We start from the raw sequence: 13703 nt of genomic DNA, 5'->3' as shown, positions 1-13703 counted from the left end.
AATTACAGCGTCGATATTCTTTACATTGAACAAAGTTTAGTCATAGTATTTCTAATGTAAACGAGACATGACGAAAACACTGCTCTATGGTTTAACGAACTCGGTCGACATTGCAATTACAACGAAAAATAAAATTTCAGGTAAAAAAAGACAAAAGAACAAAAAAAAGAATTGTTAGTGTGGAGAAGGCCAGTAATACGAACCAAAATAAATTATGAATTCAATTTGAAAACGGATAGTAGTATGTATATGTATATAAAAACGGCGTGTCTTAATACGGTGTACGAATGAGCAGATGATTGAATGATATTTTGAAACAAGAATTATTGTTTCAAATTTCATGTATACCAATTCATTTACTTACTCGTTATTTCTGAAGTAGGGGAGACCGGGGCTAGAAGTTACATGGGAATGTTGTTCCAACGGTCATTAGTTATGAACTATGGAAGATGGTGCCACGGTTTAAACTAAAAAACCTACGTTCTAACGTAAGAAACAAATTTTGCGCCGCTACAATGAGTACGTGTAGTACTCACCGCAGTGTACGTATAGTGCTACAAGACTGACACGTAAGTAAATATTTATGTCTAAGAGCCAGTGGACGGCTACCTGCATGTATTTGACCAAACCTGGGATTTTGTACAGTGAGGCCCCTATACCTACCATATATGAGATGGGGGTTCACTAAGCCCCAACTGGTGGACGCGGCGCGCGCTCAGGTAAGACAGGTATCGATTTTTGGTGAATTTTAAATGCATTTGACCACGTCTGCCGTTTTTATATTTGAAAATATATTATTATTATTATCTAAAAATAACAACGGCAGACCATTACCACGCGTTTAGCATAGTGGCAGACAGTTTTGAAAATGCTGAAAAAAATTAAATTTTGAAATTAATTGACCAAATCTGCCATTGACATATTTTGTTTATTAGGGTCTTAAAAACTTATATTCATCACGGCAGACGGCTTCATAGCGTACACACTTCAGCAGACAACAAAACCTTAGCTACTATCCGGTCATATGTATATACATATATGTATTAAGTTACCTATTTCACATCAATATGATTTACTTTATCATGCATCCATATTGATTTAAAATTTAATTTTGTAAACTATGTACTAAAAGTGATGAGTTTGACGATAAGAAAGCAAATATATTTCGGAAGAATCTCAAATATTAGGGTATATTGCAGATAACAAATAATCATTCAAATATTTATTTAGTTTTCTTCTTTTTATTTATTTAAGACAGAATTTGAAAAAATGAATAAAACAATATGAATCGTGCATGCTTTACAAAACATTTATTTTTTCCGACTAATTTCAATCTTCATTCATCAAAATGCATCAAAATTCAGTATTTTTCTAGTGAAATTTTCATTGACTAAAGACTTCTGACGTGAATGAAAATTTCGCTAAAAAAATACTGAATTTTGATGCAAGCTCAATACCACCGTGTAAGAGTGAGCTTTACCAGCAACTTCTAAGAGCTCATTATATTTCAAGTGTTTGGAGAAATGCTTATAAGAAGCAACCTACCACATTGGACCCATTAGAGTATGGTTGGATTGAGCGGGACGACAAATTTGTATTCAAATGGTTTGATGGTGATCAGCTGCCAACTTCTGTGAGTGACTTAATCACCGAAGTCCCTGGTAAGTTCATAATAATCAATTTTTTATCGAATATGTTCGGATCACTTTTCCAATTATTTTCATTTTATAATTAATGTTTAATTTTTACAGATTCCAATTCTACGGATGATGAAGACGAGTCACACCACGACAGACTTGACTCCGATGACGGTGAATGAAGATTGAAATTAGTCGGAAAAAATAAATGTTTTGTAAAGCATGCACGATTCATATTTTTTCGTTCATTTTTTCAAATTTTGTCTTAAATAAATAAAAAGAAGAAAACTAAATAAATATTTGAATGATTATTTGTTATCTGCAATATACCCTAATATTTGAGATTCTTCCGAAATATATTTGCTTTCTTATCGTCAAACTCATCACTTTTAGTACATAGTTTACAAAATTAAATTTTAAATCAATATGGATGCATGATAAAGTAAATCATATTGATGTGAAATAGGTAACTTAATACATATATGTATATACATATGACCGGATAGTAGCTAAGGTTTTGTTGTCTGCTGAAGTGTGTACGCTATGAAGCCGTCTGCCGTGATGAATATAAGTTTTTAAGACCCTAATAAACAAAATATGTCAATGGCAGATTTGGTCAATTAATTTCAAAATTTAATTTTTTTCAGCATTTTCAAAACTGTCTGCCACTATGCTAAACGCGTGGTAATGGTCTGCCGTTGTTATTTTTAGATAATAATAATAATATATTTTCAAATATAAAAACGGCAGACGTGGTCAAATGCATTTAAAATTCACCAAAAATCGATACCTGTCTTACCTGAGCGCGCGCCGCGTCCACCAGTTGGGGCTTAGTGAAACCCCATCTCATATATGGTAGGTATAGGGGCCTCACTGTACAAAATCCCAGGTTTGGTCAAATACATGCAGGTAGCCGTCCACTGGCTCTTAGACTCTACATACGTCTCATGTACGTAAGTAAGAAGCATATTTTTTAGATAAAGAAGAGCTAAATGTCCGGCTATCATACGTATAGCGTACTGTAATGAGACGTGCATTACGACGTCTAAATTACGGATTGCGAGGGTACCATTTGCCACTTGTGTACGTACATGTACATAGTGTTCTTATCCCGATACGTCGCTTTCTGTATCAGGCACTAATTCTATACGTACAGTGTACGTAGTACTGAAGATGCGTTACGTCCGCTATTCGAAGATCAGAGGTATAGTCTTAGATATTGAAGAGCTGAATCATCGGCTCGGATACGTGTGCCGTACGATACCGAAACATTTATCCTAATGTATGAGATACGAATTTCGAGCTTTCATTTACCAATCATCTACGTACAGCGTATGTAGTTCTCCCATACCAATACATCGATTTGCAGTAGATGTTCCAATACCATACGTACGGTGCACGTACTACTGAAGATATGGTACATCTTCGTTACAAACATTAGAGGTATAATCTCAGTTAACGAAGGGCTCGACGGCCGCTTACGATACGTATGCGAAACGATGACGAGGTATCCATTCTTACGTAGAGGACATAGATTTTGCGTATTCCAAGGACCAAGTTGATACGTTTGTGAAGGATCAGCGACCAGGAGGTAGATTGAAGAATGACGAAGGTTTTGTCGGAATCCGGTTAGGTATAAAGAATGTTCAATCAATGGGCAAACGAACATGTTTGCTTTTGCGACGTTTCGGCCAATTTCGCAAATTTCATACATAACCTAAAAATTGTCACTTCAACATGTGACAATACATAGTCTATAATTAAGTTAAAAAACAGTAACTATTCCTACCAACATATAGTCTCTGTTCTAATTAGAATGTCTTCTGAAACATTTTGTAATTATTATAGCCTGATGATGGTCGGCGGGGCGCGGCCGAAACGTCGTAAACGCAAACATGTTCGTTTGCCCAATAATTGAACATATCTTTATACCTGACCGGATTTCGACAAAACCTTCTTCATTCTTCAAGCTGATACGTATATCCCACGTAATCGTCTAATAGCAATATGTCAGCTATACATGGATGGAAGGTAGTGTGAGATTATACAAATAACAAAATATATTTAATTCTGGGAATCTAGCTTCACCAGTCCGACGTCCGATTTTCCTTCTTTACAACAATTAAATAATAGAATATCGGTTCACTAGCCGTACAATCCCTACAGGGCGAAATTACAGTGGTCTGAGCAACTTATCTTCTCTAGATGCCTCGTCGATCGTTGGCTCTTTCTTTTAGACTCCGGGGACTCTCGCATGGTGATTTGGCGGAGAATTAATTTGTGGAATCTTCCGATGTTCAACTCGATCGGGATGGGCCGTCCGTATCCAGTCCACGTTACTCTCCCTTCCTCCTTCTCCAGTTATTATAAATTGGCACGCGACTGATCTCTTCAACGTCCCCGGAGAGAAAGAGAAAGAGATCCCGTGGTCCCCGAAAATCTTACCCCTTTCGCTGGCCGAGCGAATACCGCGAACGTATCGGCTATTAACGCTACTCGGCGCCGCGTCACCGATCTCCTCTAATTTACCATCTTAGTGGCCTAATAAGGCCGCGAATATTTGAACTTGGCATCGGCACTTACAGTAGAGTGAACAGCTGACTCACTGGCGATGACACGAACACTGAACGATCACGAGACTTTGGCCGTTTGTTTTTTTTCTTTTGAGTTAATTTTTTAACACAACACGCACTAAGTGATTTCATTCCTCCTATTCCGCTAGATTCGACCAATGAAATCACTTAGTGTCGAGTTATGTCAGAAAATTGATGTAAAAGGATAACGCCTACCATTTAATGCGGCTCTCACGGAATCTGGACGATAAATTCAGAAATACTACTACACGGAAATGGAAATAAAAATTATGCGTAATAGTAAGTAACAATTACCATGTTTGTTATTCGGCGTCATACAAATAGGATTGAAATATATTTGGTAGTTGATTTTGGGAAAACTTGAATGCTTATTTATCGAACTTGAGGTTTTAGGTACAAAGACAGGGCGTCGTCATCTCTGCCAAAAATGTTCATTTGATAAATCACAAGAGGTTACGACCAAATTCAACACGTGATTTGTTACATGATCTATTTTGTAAATTCGCGAAAACTATATAAAAAATCACCTAATGAATTACAAAAGCACGCCTAATCAAATAAATGAGATCAAAAATCACATACATTTGACTATGTGATTTTTGATGCAGTATATCTGATGATTCGCATTTCTGCGATTCATTCCGTGATTTTTTATACATGTATTCTTCCCGAACTTACTAGATAAATCGTGTAATGAATGACGTGCCGATTTCGGTCGTAACATCTTAAGATTGCTAAACGCATCGCGTAAATCATTGCCGTATTGTTCCAATTACAAGTTGTCCCTAAATTGATGTGCATAGATTTCTACGACAGGTCGAAATTGTGCAGAATTGTGTTTCATTTTCTCGTAAAAACTAGCCCAACATATCACTTATAATCAAAGCACTGCATGTATACATAAATCAATGAATAGACTTATACGAGTAAATTTTGTCAAACGTTTCCTTCAATCAGGAATGTGTCGTTAGAGCGACAAATGAAGAAAGTAACAGATTTAAACGGAAGGTAACAGTTTTCCAATAATTTTAACGTCCGCATTTCATCACTGCCAAGTCTTGTACTACAATTTCGATTGGCTTCAATATATATTTATTCAAGATGGATATTCAGGGCTCATAGCAGTCTGAGTGGTTAAAAAAAGTGACAAAAGTGACGACAAGTATTTGAAAAGTGACCATCTAGTGACAAAAAAGTGATTAAAAAGTAACGTATTTTGGAAAAGTTATAGATGTAATTTCAGAGTATATGATTTACACCCACCTGTCTGTCCGTTAGGGTGGAGCTAAAATGTAAGATTTTCGAAAATTGATATGGCTGGGTGTGGAAAAGCTGTGGGTGCGCTTGCAAGTATAGAAAATTTTTTGCCGCACCGCAAAAGTTGGGATTTCCAGCTCCAAAGAAAGGTGGAGGGAGAGGGCGAGGAAGAGGGAGAGGGAGAGGGAGACGAAGAAGGAGCCGGAGCGGGAAAGGGAGCGGGAGAGGGACGGAGACGGAGAGGGATAATTTTCAATTTATCGATCAACCGGATCTTCAAAGTTAGCTCCGGAGTTTCGTCCGGAGAATTGTCTGTACCTACACGTGCCCCCACAACTTTTCCGCACTTGGCTGTATCGTTTTTTAAAAATTTCGCATTTTCGCTCCACCCTAATAAAAAAGTTACAGGCAGTAAACAAAAAGGAAAGAAATTTCGCAGTTTATAAAAGTGAGTTAAAAAAAAAGTGAAAGTCAGAAAAGTGACACACTATGAGCCTTGAACATCTGATCGAGGATTATGAGCGTTCACACATATTTCTATCAAGGTTAGCGATTGAGTTTAAAACTGGTTTCAAATTACGGTACGTAAGAAAGCCTCACTGCAAGCTATCATGCAAATCATATCCTTACACCTAATGATCAAGCAGTCTCCAGTTTCTAAAAAGGGACGTCGAACTTGCACAACCGGAGCGTACTTCTTGGAAGCTGTGGGTTCTATGGCCAAATATGTATTATTCCAAGCAGAGGAAATGCGAATTAGTCATCGGAACTGAAATTAAAGAATCGTGTATTATAGTATAATTTTATGATCCTCTGATTTAATTTAAGGTGGACTGAGTTGATCTTTGGCTCTTACCGTACCGGCTCGTTCAAGCCCTCAGTTTTCCGCAACTGTGTTTCTGCTAGCGCTACCAGCCTGTCGTTCTTCAGCTCTCAGCATCCATGTTAGAACAGGGTTTACAAATCTGTATCGCTCAGGACGAGTCCATACTCTACACAATGCCTCTGCAATATGATCCAAACATTACTTAGGCACAGTTCAAATATTATGTACCGCTGTTTCTAGCTATTTTCTGAACAAATTACAATTTCGATTCTGATGAGATACTTAACTGTATAAAAAATCAAAGATTTTCATGCGCTTTATTTTTAGTTTTGATTCATCATCGTTTGCCCAGTCGTGAAAAGTAGTAGCGTTGTCTGTAAAGATTCGGTCAAGAGATCGTCGTACAGTGTCGGGCAAAGTGAGACGTGAACCTTGCCGTGATATATCTTCCATAGACTTCTCAAATACAGTTTTGAAGAATTCTTCCTGCGAATTTGGAAAGTGTTACTCTAGAATCTAGATTGAGAAACCAATCGCAGTGATACAACAACCAGTTTTTTTCTACCAGCATCTTCGTTAATTTTCGTCTCGATAAATTGTACAGTTTGATATACTAACACATTGAGGAAACAAAAATATTTTTGGTTCGGAAAGAAAGTAATAAACTGAAAAAGTTTACGAAGACACATATTAAATATGTTCTGAAACGAGGTTGGAGAAATAGGCTCGGAGAAAAGTCCGAGTCTCCGAGCTTGGATCTCCGACCATTAGTACACAAATCTGATGTATATGTCATTCGATTTTGCCATCATCACTCAGGGGTAATATAAAATACGTTGACGTCAAATAGAAAAATCGACATGCTGTATTCAAATTTTACGTAGTAAAATACAGAGACTCTGCATGTGCTCGTATCTTGACATTTATCATTCCAATATATAAGACGTGCTCCGTTTTAGGGGCCATCCATAAATGACTAAACTATTAACACAAGCGTGTAAATATTGATCGTTTGAAAAAATTTTGAACTAGAAGTTGAAAGGCAATACAAGTATGATAGTGGAATTGCACATTCATTATAATAAAGTAATGTAACAAAATACTCGAGGACACGTGAAATGTAAACTTGAAAATAATAAACTTGTACCTACAAGTTGAAATTAATTTGTTACTTCAAATTTTTGTCGAACAGCATCTCCCCCCCCCCCCCCCCCCCTCTTCACCCAGTAAGCCGTTACGCAATTCATGGATGGACACTTACTAAATTTACTCGCATAGGTAATATAAGAAGCAATGATTTGTGTTTCATACATGTCTGCCGTATAACCGTTCAATTGTGAAGTATGTACATACGTACATAGGCACAAGGCTGATGATTGTTGGAATACAGAAGGGAGGAAAAAAAAAATAATCGGAAATCAGAAAACAAAGATTCGGTAGCACCCAAGCGGAGGGTTGCAAGAATCTGTGATACTTTTATCTGTTAATTAAAAATTTTTTCCAACCTTCAGTTCGGAGCTACCGTAACTTCACTTTCTAACAGATGTATATGGGGCATTCCACGTGACTTCGCCGGGCCATGGGCCTGACCCCTTCCGATTTTAATGTCCGATTTATTTTGGGTTCTGTTTGGCCCAAAATACGACTTCAAATTTTTGGAAATTTTTATTTCATTTTGAAGGGGTTGCACGAGCTCAAACATCATGAATTTGTGAGAAAACATGAAGAGGGATCGTTTTTAAATTGATGATTTTTTATCACAGAAACTAGGACCCAAAACATAATTTTGCGTCCTAGTCCGAAAGTAGGCCGAGAATTAGCATTGTTGATTTTTTTTTCTAAGAATATTTTATTTTATTTTGCGGACGAAAAACAAAGAAAATAATTTTTTCTCGCGAAACTTTTTTGTTTTTTTAGATTGAACGTAGATATAAAATAGTAACTAATTAAAAAGTAGAGCTTCTTCGACAATTTTTGGGCCTCTTTTCTTATTTTCTGAACTATTTTTTTTTGTTTTTCGTCCGCAAAATAAAATAAAATATTCTTGAAAAAAAAAATCAACAATGTTAGTTCTCGGCCCGCTTTCGGACTAGGACGCAAAATTATGTTTCGAGTCTTAGTTTATGTGAAAAAAAAATCATCAATTTAAAAACGATTCCTCTTCATGTTTTCTCACAATTTCATGATTTTTGAGTTCGTGCAACCCCTTAAAAACGAAATAAAAATTCCGAAAAATTTGAGGTCGTATTTTGAGCGAAACAGAACCCAAAATAAATAGGACATGAAAATTGGAAGGGGTCAAGCCCATGGCCCGGCGAAGTGACGTGGAACGCCCCATATACACATCTGTGACTGTACTCACCAAGTCTCGAGCTTTCGTGGAATCTCGAGTTAGCAGAACTTCTAACGCCTTCACGTCTCCCACAGTTGTCAGTCGAACGGAGTCGTCAAAACGTGTCATTTCGGAAATTTCCACACTTTGATTATTTGATTGCGCTATTTGCGACGATAATTCCAAAACTTGTAGAGCCTTTTCTGATCCTCTAATGTCACGTTCTATCAGTCGTTCGAAAACAAAATGATGATAAGAGTATCACATTTTTCGTAAATGCAGCCACAAAAGTCAGGTAAAGGTCGACTTGGTATTTTAGTTCAAACACAAAAGTATATTTCTTTTTCCATCGGTATCTCAGAGGCCATAAAATTTTCCGTCAAAAAGTACTTACAAACTTACTACCATACCTCGAATAGTGATAAGATACGAGCCAGTCAAATTGCTATGGAGTAAGTTATCGCTAACTTGTTTAGTCTGTGCCTTGAGAATTTTTTTTCTTTTTCTTTAATTATGGGAAAATGATGATGAATTTGTTGGAGATATATTAAAATAACTTGCAACTGATACTCAAAAGCCACAAACAATAATTAGCGGTTTAGGGGGTCCGTCGTGCGCTGAGTTACCCTATTTGAAAGACGTTTTTATCTACACTCAAACAGAAAAACCAAGCCTGCACAGAAACTCCAGAATTGATTGCTTCATTCATGTTACAAGACTATATTCAATTTTTTCTATTCATACGTGTCTTCAGAAATACCTATCTCCATCACTGTTCATGAGGTAGGTTGAATTCCATAGAAAATGACTATGGAAGGTACTCGAAAGTTTTCTCCTGATCTCCAATTACTTAAAAACGAGTAATAATAATGAATGATTTACCATTGCTTTCAGATGCCACGGGATCTTGTATTCGCGGAGTCGACCTTATGCTATCATCACTGTCAATAATACTTGTTATCGAAGACGTCGAAGCTGGGAACGGCGAGCGTACTATTTCGAAATTCTGTACAGCTTCATTTGGTTCATGGTTTGTGCTCCCTGATATGGAATTCCCTTTCATCTTCGGTGTTCGGGTTAGAGTTTGTTTCCAGCTTCTCACATACACGCATAGCTTGATCATACGTCTCTGTAACAAATTCAAACACTCCTTAAATAAATTGAAAATCAATTCTTCATATTTATGTATAATTTCAGATCACTTTTTTGTAATTACCGATGATCTACTTGTTAGTCAACATAAACAGATTTACTGTGATGGAATTCTTTCAAACAAATTGAAATTAGAATTGACTTACGCAGAACTGAGAAGAAAACACTGCTATCAAGATAAATTCCTACGTCGTGTTTGCATATTCGTTATTATGAGTTGAGAATATAGGTAGATCAGGCTACTTGAAAAATATGTCACATAAGAAATTATTCTGATATTATTATAATATTCTGATTCAAAACCGGACAGAGTAAGAATAGAAATAAAATAATGATGTTAACAGCAGGTGGACGATTGCATAACTTGATATAATGTGAACCGTTCCTTGATGCCAATGAAATTGCATGCGAGATGTGATATTTTCATACATCAGATACATGATATAATGTCGACATCACAACAGTGTCAAATGATCGATTAATTTGACGTACCACATGGTCCAAAAGTTTTGATTATATTGCGAGATATCCAATTTTTCCCCGGAGGTGTTTTCGTCTGAGCTGCAGCAAATATTTCCGCTGTTTGTTCGATATTTCGAAGCAAACACATTTGTTTTTCTGGCCACATCCATATATCTGGTATAATAAAATACGGCCGGTCTTCAAATAACACAACCCAGAAGAAGTTCAATTCTGCACCATTGTCCATCGCCATCTTTCAAAAGTGTAGCACAACACCTGATACAAGACCAAAACAATCAACAGATAATTATGTAACAAATATATGTGTTTCATTATATAAGTCATTCTACTACAGTCCCAGTGTATTTTTACCACACAAGTGGGAGATCCAGGATAAAAGATTTTTGCCGAGATCCACTGAGATTTGAGGTTTTCCTGACAGACAGGTACATTTATCGGAAGCTTTCCCGATCTAATTGAGAAGCATAACTCTGTACTAAAATTACGATGATAAAATAGACCCAGGGCTGTAATGCTCATAACATACATGTACTAAGAATAAGATGGATAAAAGTTCCCAGAATATTGCAGAAATAATGAAATAATAAGGTTTTCGTGTGAAGCATCTGAAACTCACACATCAATATTTTCCTTCTTTTCATATACATCCGTGCAGAAGTGAGACAGCTGCCGTACTGCCTGTTCCATATGGAATCAACATGTATTCACATTTGACTGAATTGACTGGCCAACTTCTCAACGGCCCTAACCGGTCAACTTTGTTGATACCGACCAAAGTTGAAGGACATGGTTTTCTATGTACTGGTCCAATTTTGCTCCATGCTCTACCAACAAAGCGACATTCGCCGTCCGGAGATGTTGCAAAATTTTCTATGCATATTATCTGATCGCCAACACCGCTGCAGTTATTGGGACGTTTTCCAGAGAGTGTGAAATTCGGAGTCACTATGTTCCGGAACTGTGGATTGGTACGTGAATCTACACGAGGGCCGTTGATATGTTCATCTCTTTTTACAATGTCAGTAACCGCAGTCTTTTCTTTGCTAATGAAACAGTTTTGCATTTCCGTATAACGACGGTGTAATTGCTCGAGTGGCTTGTCTGCTTTCCGAACGAATTTTTTGATAATCTTCATATAATTTTCGTAACGGATCGTGTTGAACGAATTTATAGTCCCAAAGTTTCTTACATCGTCAGGTAAATGTGAGAGAGTGTGCACGTTGCGCGATGAATATTGTAGTCCATAGATTCTAGCAAAAGATGTGATAAAATCGATAAGTAAGCTCTGGGCGTAATTGACATACTGCAATAGTTCAAAGTTAAACAGTATTTTAATAGCGACATGTGAGGCCAGAAAATTGTGATAGATTTTGCCTTTCAATTGTTTCCGGAATACAAATGGACCGGTATAAAATAAAAGCTGACGGAATTCCGTTGCTTTCCACTGAGCATGACTGTTCGATTCTCTTGGTCTCCGAGCAAACTCTTTCGGTGGACAGCGTCTGAGATGGATCAACAGTTCCGAAATTGTTCGTAATGTACTTGGCTTTATGCGATACTGACGGCTCTTCGTCAGCCAAAGATCAATCAATTTCTTAACAATTCCCAATAGATGCATATAATCCGGAGGAATTTGAGAAACAGGTGCAAAATGTGGTATTTCCATGTTGATGACCTATAGATTTTTTAGATCTTATGGGTCAAAATAAGCACCTCTAATTTTTCGACATTTTTCCGCCATTTTGTAAAAGTGCGGCGATCCGAAATATCCTTTACAAGAAGATGAACTTTTTCAAATCGAAGAAACGTTTTTTTTAATCGGGTACTCGAAACACACATCTTTTTGTCATGATTCGGAAATGGGATGACAATGCCGAACATATTTGTTTTTAATACTGATTTTCAAAAAAAAGTTCTTGTCGGAATTAATTGTTTAAGATCGATTCTTGTAGTAAAAAATAAAATAAAAAGAAACTCTGTCCTGATAAAACTTGATTATCTTTCCGATTCAAGAGTAAAACGAAGAAAATGATTTGTTTTTGATCGAATTCAGCACCGTTTTCTCGAAATCTCAAGTGTTCAATGCTGTTATTGAATAAAGATTATTATTCATAATCACAATTGTTGCGTTATTTTGTGAAGGTGAAGAACAGGGTCAACTTCCTCTTAGGCCACAGAAGAAAAAAAAATATGTAACAATCTACCCCAGGGCCGCAACTTCTTGCCCCAGACCGGGGTAAGATTTGACAGTCTGTTAAAGTTTGAAAAAAATGCATATCTCAAGAACGATTTTCGATATCCAATTAGTTCTGTCGCAGAATTAATATTCGATAGTAAACCTAAAGCCGCATCAATTAGGGATGAATTCGTATTCATACATTGTGCGACATTTCATTTCTTGTAAAAAGTGTTGCTTCAAGCCCCGGTCTCCCCTAAATCAAAAAAAAAAGATATGTGAACCCCTTTCTTAGAGTAAATAAACGATAAAAATTGTAATAAACTTTGAAGAAAGCAAACAAACTGATGGTACTTCTAGAAATTGCGTTCTACGATAAATTCTGTTTGTAGTCTGATCCTGGTATCTTTGAAAATGAGTTTGTCTTTTCGTTTAACGGAATATTTCTTATAATAGAGTAATAACCCGTTTCAACTTGAATTCGTTTGTTAGATTTTTGTTTCTTTCCTTTTGAAGTCAATAACGTGGCCAGAGTTGAGTCGGAAATGAACTCCTACGTATATAACTCAGGAATAAAATTCGATTATTCCTTGGGGTGATTTCTGCCCGCGATAATACATTTACCTTTTATTCCCCTTTTAAATAATATACTATGTTATGTGAAACCTGGATAGGCTGGCCAGACTGGAATCTCAAGAAAGTGAAGCGTATTTTACTCTCAATTAATGCGAGACGATGAATACGCATAAAGCTCTTCAATCGTCGCTGTGAAATTACAAACAGCCCGCTTAATATGCGCCTGAGAAACAGAATTAGCAGAAATACGTACCACGTGAAATTCCCCTGCCTCTGTCGTACGGTTAGAAATGAACGCCACTCGGTTCAGCGAGTCCAGTAAACTGTCAATCTGTTCGATCGGCGATCCGTTGTCACGTGCGTTATCAAAAAAAAAAAAGAAAAATCCCATAGATTTTTGCAAATTCAATCAAACTCCATCAAGTATCTTGCTCAGCATGCAAACGAGAAGTTGTAGCCGTCACGAGAACAAGTCTGACAATGAGAGCGAATGAAGGAGAAGGCTACGTTCGGACGAATACATTATTGCGATAAGTACACCCCCCCACTCTTTCCTGCGGTAGGACTCGCCCAGATTTCATCCGGTAATGAAACGGAAGTCTTTGCGAGGCGCCGCGTTTTTTCCAATGACGCAAACTCGTGGGTTTTCACCACAAACGCGAAAAAGAAA

General features: G+C 37.0%; 1 protein-coding gene across 3 annotated transcripts in view; it reads right to left on the bottom strand.

The window, feature by feature from the left end:
* Positions 1–13489, bottom strand: part of LOC124177145 — a 42785-nt gene extending 29296 nt beyond the window's left edge. Inside the window, exons 1-6 of one of the 3 annotated variants that reach the window (XR_006869535.1) lie at positions 13287–13489; positions 10291–10536; positions 9529–9775; positions 6602–6800; positions 6345–6493; positions 4512–6257 (exon numbers count right to left, since the gene is read on the bottom strand). The gene's annotated coding sequence lies outside the window, so the exon portion shown is untranslated. The other 2 variants (XR_006869534.1, XM_046559192.1) reach the window with 2 other exon arrangements.
* Between the last annotated feature and the right edge of the window lie 214 nt (positions 13490–13703).

Source organism: Neodiprion fabricii, chromosome 3, assembly GCF_021155785.1.
Source record: "Neodiprion fabricii isolate iyNeoFabr1 chromosome 3, iyNeoFabr1.1, whole genome shotgun sequence".
NCBI classification, from domain to species: domain Eukaryota; kingdom Metazoa; phylum Arthropoda; class Insecta; order Hymenoptera; family Diprionidae; genus Neodiprion; species Neodiprion fabricii.
Note: the sequence above shows the minus strand (reverse complement) of the source record. Positions and strands in the feature narration are given on the sequence as shown.